The sequence below is a fragment of the Triticum dicoccoides genome, chromosome 1B (assembly GCF_002162155.2).
Source record: "Triticum dicoccoides isolate Atlit2015 ecotype Zavitan chromosome 1B, WEW_v2.0, whole genome shotgun sequence".
Lineage (NCBI taxonomy): Eukaryota > Viridiplantae > Streptophyta > Magnoliopsida > Poales > Poaceae > Triticum > Triticum dicoccoides.
Window position 1 is genome coordinate 471,147,268 of NC_041381.1, and position 8,929 is coordinate 471,156,196.

Sequence of the window (8,929 nt, forward strand, 5' to 3'; positions counted from 1 at the left end):
TATTGTGGCATGAATGTTCAGATCCAAATGATTCGAGATAAAAGCTTATAAAACATAAAAACAATAATGCTTCGAAGCATACTAACAAATAATCATGTCCTATCAAAATAGCATAGCCAAAGAAAGCTTATCCCTACAAAATCATATAGTTAGGCCATGCTTCATTTTCATTACACAAAATACTCCCATCATGCACAACCCCGGTTTCAGCCAAGCAATTGGTTCATACTTTTTAACACGCTTCACCTTTTTCATCTCTTACGCAATATATGAGTGCAAGCCATGGACATAGCACTATGGTGGTATATGGTGGTGGTTGTGAGGACAAAAAGGGAGAAGATAGTCTCACATCAACTAGGCGTATTAACGGGCTATGGATATGCCCATCAATAGATATCAATGTGAGTGAGTAGGGATTGCCATGCAACGGATGCACTAGAGCTATGAATATATGAAAGCTTAATAAAAGAAACTAAGTGGGTCTGCATCCAACTCGCTTGCTCACGAAGAACTAGGGCATTTTGAGGAAGCCCATCATTGGAATATACAAGCCAAGTTCTATAATGAAAAATACCCACTTAGTATATGAAAGCGACAACATAGGAGACTCTCTATCATGAAGACCATGGTGCTACTTTGAAGCACAAGTGTGGAAAAGAGATAGTAGCATTGTCCCTTCTCTCTTTTTCTCCCATTTTATTATTTATTATTTTTTCTTTTTTTTCTTTCTTTCTTTTTTTTTCTTTGGCCTTTCTTTTTTTTCTTTTTGGCCTTTCTCTTTTTTTTAAGTCTGAAGTCTCATCCCGACTTGTGGGGGAATCATAGTCTTCATCATCCTTTCCTCACTGGGACAATGTTCTAATAATGAAGATCATCACACTTTTATTGATTTACAACTCAAGAATTACAACTCAAAGCTAGAACAAGATATGACTCTATATGAATGCCACCGGCGGGGTACCGGGATATGCAATGAATCAAGAGCGACATGTATGAAAATTATGAAGGTGGCCTTGCCACAAATACGATGTCAACTACATGATCATGCAAAGAGCAATATGACAATGATGGAATGTGTCATAATAAACGGAACGGTGGAAAGTTGCATGGCAATATATCTCAGAATGGCTATGGAAATGCCATAATAGGTAGGTATGGTGGCTGTTTTGAGGTAGGTAAATAATGGGTGCATGATACCGGCGAAAGTTGCGCGGTATAATAGAGGCTAGCAAAGTGGAAGGATGAGTGTGCGTATATCCATGGACTCACAACTCATATTCCTATTGCAAAAGTCTACTTGCCCTCAAAGAGAAGTACTACTACGCATGCTCCTAGGGGAAGGGTTGGTAGGAGTTAACCATCACGTGATCCCGACCTCCGCTCACAAGGAAGGCAATTAAAAGAGCACCTCATGCAAAAAATTTGTCACACAACTTTTACCATACGTGCATGCTACGGGACTTGCCAACTTCAACACAAGTATTTCTCAATTTCATAATTACCCACTAGCATGACTCTAACATTACTACCTCTATATCTCAAAACAATTATCAAGTATCAAATTGATCCTAGTGTTTTATGCACTTTCTATGATAGTTTTTATTATACCCAACTTGGATGCCTACCATTCTAGGACCAATTTTATAACCATAGCAAATACCATGCTGTTCTAAAAGACTCTCAAAATAATGTAAGTGAAGCATGAGAGACTAGCAACTTCTTCAAAATTAAGCCACCACCGTGCTCTAAAAGATATAGTGAAGCACTAGAGCAAAAACTATCAAGCTCAAAAGATATAAGTGAAGCACATAGAGTATTCTAGCAAATTCTAATCAAGTAGGCTTCTCCCAAAAGGTGTGTACAGAAAGGATGATTGTGTTAAACTAAAATTCAAAGACTAATATAATACACAATGCTCAAAGCAAAACACATATCATGTGGCAAATAAAAATATAGCTCCAAGTAAAGTTACCAATGAACGAAGACGAAAGAGGGGATGCCTTCCCGGGGCATCCCCAAGCTTAGGCTTTTGGCTATCCTTGAATATCTTGAGGTGCCTTGGTCATCCCCAAGCTTAGGATCTTGCCACTCCTTATTCCATAGTCCATCAAAGCTTTACCCAAAACTTGACAACTTCACAACACAAAACTCAACAGGAAATCTTATAAGCTCCGTTAGTGAAAGAAAACAAATCCACCACATAAGGTACTGTAATGAACTCATTATTTATTTATTTTGGTGTTAAACCTACTGTATTCTAAGTTCTCTATGGTTTATAAACTATTTTACTAGCCATAGATGCATCAAAATAAGCAAACAACACACGAAAAACAGAATCTGTCAAAAACAGAACAGTCTGTAGAAATCTGTAACTAACGCAAACTTATGCAACTTGAAAAATCCTATAACAATAGGACGTCCTGGACAATTTGTCTATTGATCAGAAGCAAAAAGAATCAACGCAAAAGCACGTTTCTGTGATTTAACAAAACTAAATCCGTGCGTGCAAAGTTTCTGTTTTTCAGCAGAATCAAATCAACTATCATCATAGGTTATCCTATAGGTTCTACTTGGCACGAACACTAATTAAAAGATAAAAACACATCTAAACAGAACGTAGATGCAAGATTTATTATTAAACATGAACAAAAACGAAAAACACAAAGAAAATTGGGTTGCCTCCCAACTAGCGCTATCGTTTAACGCCCCTAGCTAGGCATAAAAGCGAAGATAGATCTAAGTAGTGCCATCTTTGGCACTAAATTCATAAGTAGCTCACATGATAGATCTATAAGGTAATTTGACTTTCTTTCTTGGAAAGTGCTCCATGCCTTTCTTTAATGGAAATTGGAATCTAATATCCCCTTCCTTCATATCAATTATTGCGCCAATCGTTCTAAGGAAAGGTCTACCAAGAATAATAGGGCATGAAAGCTTGCAATCTATATCAAGAACGATAAAATCTACGGGCACAAAATTTCTATTTGCAACAATGAGAACATCATTGATCCTTCCCATTGGCTTTTTAATGGTGGAATCCGCAAGGTGCAAATTTAAAGAGCAACCATCAAGATGATGGAAACCTAGAATATCACATAAAGTTTTCAGAATCGTGGAAACACTAGCACCCAAATCACACAAAGCAAAACACTCATGATCTTTAATTCTAATCTTTATAGTAGGTTCCCACTCATCATTAAGTTTTCTAGGTATAGAAACTTCCAAATTAAGTTTTTCATCATAAGATTGCATCAAGGCATCTACGATATGTTTGGTAAAAGCTTTATTTTGACTATAAGCATGAGGAGAATTAACAACGAATTGCAACAAGGAAATACAACCTTCTAAAGAACAATTATCATAATCAAATTCCTTGAAATCCGAGATGGTGGGTTCAATGCTATTTAAAGTCAAGACCTCTCCAATCCTACTTTTACCAAATTTAGCATCAAGATCTAAAAACTCCAAATTTTTGGGATGCCTTCTAGGCAAAGTTGACTCATCATCAGTCCCATAATTATCAAGATTCATATTTCAAAACAAAGATCTAATAGGAGACGCATCAATAACTTTAAGATCCTCATCATTATTTTTGTGGAAACTAGAAGAACATGCCTTTATAAAGCTACCTTTCTTAGCACGCAATCTAGCGGTTCTTTCTTTGCACTCATCAATGGAAATTCTCATTGCTTTGAGAGACTCATTGATATCATGCCTAGGAGAAGAAGATCTAAGTTTAAGAGAATCAATATCAAGCGAAAGTCTATCAACGTTCCTAGCCAAATCATCAACTTTGAGCAATTTTTCTTCAAGCAAGGCATTAAAATTCTTTTGAGAAATCATAAATTTTTTCACACTATTCTCAAAATCAGAGGGAATCTTATTAAAATTACCATAAGAATTATTGTAGTAATTTCCATAATTATTAGAGGAATTACTAGGGAACGGTCTAGCATTAAAGTTTCCATTATAAGCATTGTTTCCAAAACTATTCCTACCAACAAAATTCGCATCCATAGATTCATTATTATTCTCAATCAAAGTAGACAAAGGCATATCATTGGGATCAAGAGGAGTATTCTTAGTAGCAAACAATTTCATAAGTTCATCCATTTTTCCACTCAAAACATTGATTTCTTCTATAGCATGCACTTTTTTACTAGAAGATCTTTCGGTGTGCCATTGAGAATAATTAGACATAATATTATCAAGAAGTTGTGTAGCATCTCCTAATGTGATTTCCATAAACATGCCTCCCGCAGGCGAATCTAAGAGATTTCTAGAAGCAAAGTTCAAACCGGCATAAAATTTTTGTATGATCATCCATAAATTCAAACCATGAGTAGGGCAATTGTGAATCATCAATTTCATTCTTTCCCAAGATTGGGCAACATGCTCATGATCAAGTTGTTTAAAATTCATAATATCTTTCCTAAGAGTGATGATCTTAGTGGGAGGAAAATACTTAGAGATAAAAGCATCTTTGCACTTGTTCCAAGAATCAAAACTATTTTTAGGCAAAGACGAAAACCAAACTTTAGCACGATCTCTAAGTGAAAATGGAAATAACTTCAATTTAACAATATTGTTATCCGTATCTTTCTTCTTTTTCATATCACACAAATCAACAAAGTTGTTTAGATGAGTAGCGGCATCTTCACTAGGAAGGCCGACGAATTGATTTTTCATAACAAGATTCAGCAAAGCAGTATTGATTTCACAAGACTCAACATCATTAAGATGAGCAATCGGAGTACTAAGGAAATCATTATTATTGGTATTCGAGAAATCACACAATTTGGTATTATCTTGCACCATGGCAACAAGTAATCCAACACACAAGAAAACAGAAAAAGGCAAGCGAAAGAGAGAGAGGAGGAGATTGGGAAATAGAGGGCGAATAAAACGGCAAGGGTGAAGTGGGGGAGAGGAAAATGAGAGGCAAATGGCAAATAATGTAAATGTGAGGGAGATGGGTTTGTGATGGGTACTTGGTATGTCTTGACTTGAGCGAAGACCTCCCCGGCAACGGCGCCAGAAATCCTTCTTGCTACGTCTTGAGCTTGCGTTGGTTTTCCTTGAATAGGAAAGGGTGATGCAGCAATAGTAGCGTAAGTATTTCCCTCAGTTTTTGAGAATCAAGGTATCAATCCAGTAGGAGGCTCCTCAAAAGTCCCACGCACCTACACAAACAAACAAAGAACTGGCAACCAACGCAATAAAGGGGTTGTCAATCCCTTCACAGCCACTTGCAAAATTGAGATCTAATAAAGATATATGATAAGATAAATATATTTTTGGTATTTTATAATATAGATGCAAATAAAAGTAGATTGGAAGCAAATATGATAAGAGATAGACCCGAGGGCCATAGGTTTCACTAGTGGCTTCTCTCAAGATAGCATAAGTATTATGGTGGGTGAACAAATTACTGTCGAGCAATTGATAGAAAAGCGAATAATTATGAGATTATCTAGGCATGATCATGTATATAGGCATCACGTCCGTGACAAGTAGACCGACTCCTGCCTGCATCTACTACTATTACTCCACACATCGACCGACTCCTGCCTGCATCTAGAGTATTGAGTTCATAAGAACAGAGTAACGCCTTAAGCAAGATGACATGATGTAGAGGGATAAACTCATGCAATATGATATAAACCCCATCTTTTTATCCTCGATGGCAACAATACAATATGTGCCTTGTAACCCTTTCTGTCACTGGGTACGGACACCGCAAGATTGAACCCAAAGCTAAGCACTTCTCCCATGGCAAGAAAGATCAATCTAGTAGGTCAAACCAAACTGATAATTCGAAGAGACTTGCAAAGATAACTCAATCATACATAAAAGAATTCAGAGGAGATTCAAATACTTCTCATAGATAAACTTGATCATAAACCCACAATTCATCGGATCTCGACAAACACACCGCAAAAAGAGTTTACATCGAATAGATCTCCACAAGAGAGGGGGAGAACATTGTATTGAGCTTCAAAAAGAGAGAAGAAGCAATCTAGCTAATAACTATGGACCCGAAGGTCTGTGATAAACTACTCACAACTCATCGGAGGGGCTATGATGTTGATGTAGAAGCCCTCCATGGTCGATTCCCCCTCCGGCGGAGCGCCGACGAAAGCTCCAAGATGGGATCTCGCGGATATAGAAGGTTATGGCAGTGGAAATTGTGTTTCGTTCGCTCCATGGATGTTTTCGGGGTACGTAGGTATATATAGGAGGAAGAAGTACGTCGGTGGCCGCTCGAGGGGCCCAGGAGACAGGGGCGCGCCCAGGAGGGGTGGGCGCGCCCTCCTATCTCCTGGCCGCCTCGTTTGCTTCTTGACTTGCACTCCAAGTTCTCCGGATCACGTTCGTTCCAAAAATTACGCTCCCAAAGGTTTCATTCCGTTTGGACTCCATTTGATATTCCTTTTCTTCGAAATACTGAAATAGGCAAAAAAAACTGTAATACGGGCTGGGCCTCTGGTTAGTAGGTTAGTCCCAAAAATGATATAAATGTGTAAAATAAAGCCCATAAACATCCAAAAGGGGTAATATAATATCATGGAACAATCAAAAATTATAGATACATTGGAGACGTATCAAGCTTCACCAAAAGTAATTTCCATAAAAGTACCCCCCGCAGCGGAATCTAAATGGTTACGAGAAACAAAATTCGATCCCGCATAAAATTTTTGTATGCTCATCCAAAGATTTAACCCATGAGTTGGGCAATTCCTTAGCATCAATTTCATCCTTTCCCAAGATTGTGCAACATGCTCATGTTCAAGTTGCTTGAAATTCATGATCTGGGTTCTGAGGAAATAATTTTAGTGGGCGGAAAATACTTAGTAATAAAAGCATCCTTGCACTTGTTCCAAGAATCAATACTATTGCGAGGCAAAGAAGACAACCAAATTTTGGCACGATCTCGCAAAGAAAACAGAAATAATTTCAACTTCACAACATCATTGTCCACATCTTTTTTCTTTTGCATATCGCATAATTCCACAAATGTGTTAAGATGGGATGCGACATCCTCATTAGTAGTACCGGCAAATTGATCTTTCATAACAAGATTCAGGAAAGCAGTATTAATATCACAAAGACTCCACGCTAGTGGCGGGAGGAGCAATCGGAGTGCTAATAAAATCATTGTTGTTGGTATTTGAGAAATCGTACAACTTGGTGTTCTATTGAGTCATGATGACTTCACAACAAGATTGCACTCAAAAACAAATCTGACGAGAAAACGGCGAACGGAAAAGAGGGCGAATAAAATAGCCAATTTTTGTGAAGTGGGCGAGGGGAAAACGATAGGCAAATGGCAAATAATGTAAATTGCGAGGAGATGAGATTTGTGATTAGGAACCTGGTTGATGTTGAAGATCCTCCCCGGCAACGGTGCCAGAAATTCCTTTTGATGTCTGCTGGAACTACGTCGGTATTTCCCTAGGAAGGGATGATGAAGTATAGCAATGGTAGGTATTTCCCTTAGTGATGAGACCAAGGTTATCGAACCAGTAGAAGAACCTACTCACACCACGTAAACAACACCTACACACAAATAACAAATACTCGCAACCCGACGTGTTAAAGGGGTTGTCAATCCCTTTCGGGTACGGCGCCTCAAGATAGGCAAATAACGTGAGGTAAATGTGGTAGATAGGATAAATAGATCGCTGAACAAATAAATTGCAGCAATGTATTTTTGTATTTTTGGTTTAATAGATCTGAAAATAAAAGCAAAGGAAAATAGATCGCAAAGGCAAATATGATGAGAAGAAACCCGGGGGCGGTAGGTTTCACTAGTGGCTTCTCTCGAGAAAAATAGCAAACGGTGGGAAAACAATTACTATTGGGCAATTGATAGAACTTCAAATAATCATGACGATATCCAGGCAATGATCATTATGTAGGCATCACGTCCAAGATTAGTAGACCGACTCCTGCCTGCATCTACTACTATTACTCCACACATCGACCGCTATCCAACATGCATCTAGTGTATTAAGTTCATGGAGAAACGGAGTAATGCAATAAGAACGATGACATGATGTAGACAAGATCTATTTATGTAGAAATAGACCCCATCTTGTTATCCTTAATAGCAACGATACATACGTGTTGTTTCCCTTTCTGTCACTGAGACCAAGCACCGTAAGATTGAACCCATCACAAAGCACATCTTCCCATTGCAAGATAAATAGATCAAGTTGGCCAAAAAAACCAAATATCAGAGAAGAAATATGAGGCTATAATCAATCACGCATATAAGAGATCAAAGAAGACTCAAATAACTTTTATGGATAAGAACATAGATCTGATCATAAACTCAAAGTTCATCGGATCCCAACAAACATATAGCAAAAAGACTTACATCATATGGATCTCCAAGAGACCATTGTATTGATAATCAAGAGAGAGAGAGAGAGGAAGCCATCTAGCTACTAACTACGGACCCATAGGTCTACAAAGAACTACTCACGCATCATCGGAGAGGCACCAATGGAAGTGGTGAACCCCTTCTTGATGGTGTCTAGATTGGATCTGCTGTTTCTGGACTCTGTGGCGGCTGGAATTTATTTTCGTCGACTCTCCTAGGGTTTCTGGAATATTGAGGTATTTATAGAGCAAAGAGGCGGTTCAAGGGGCACCCGAGGTGGGCACAACCCAGCTGGGCGCACCTGGGCCTCCAGGCGCGCCCTGGTGGGTTGTGCTCCCCTTGGAGCAGCCCCAGGTGCTTTCCTGGCCCATGTCTCCTGGCCCAAAAAAATCCTCAAGAAGCTTCGCTGCGTTTGGACTCTGTTTTATATTGATTTCCCGCGATGTAAAAAACATGCAGAAAACAGCAACCGGCACTGGGCACTATATCAATAGGTTAGTACCAAAAAATGATATAAAATGATTGTAAAACATCCAAGAA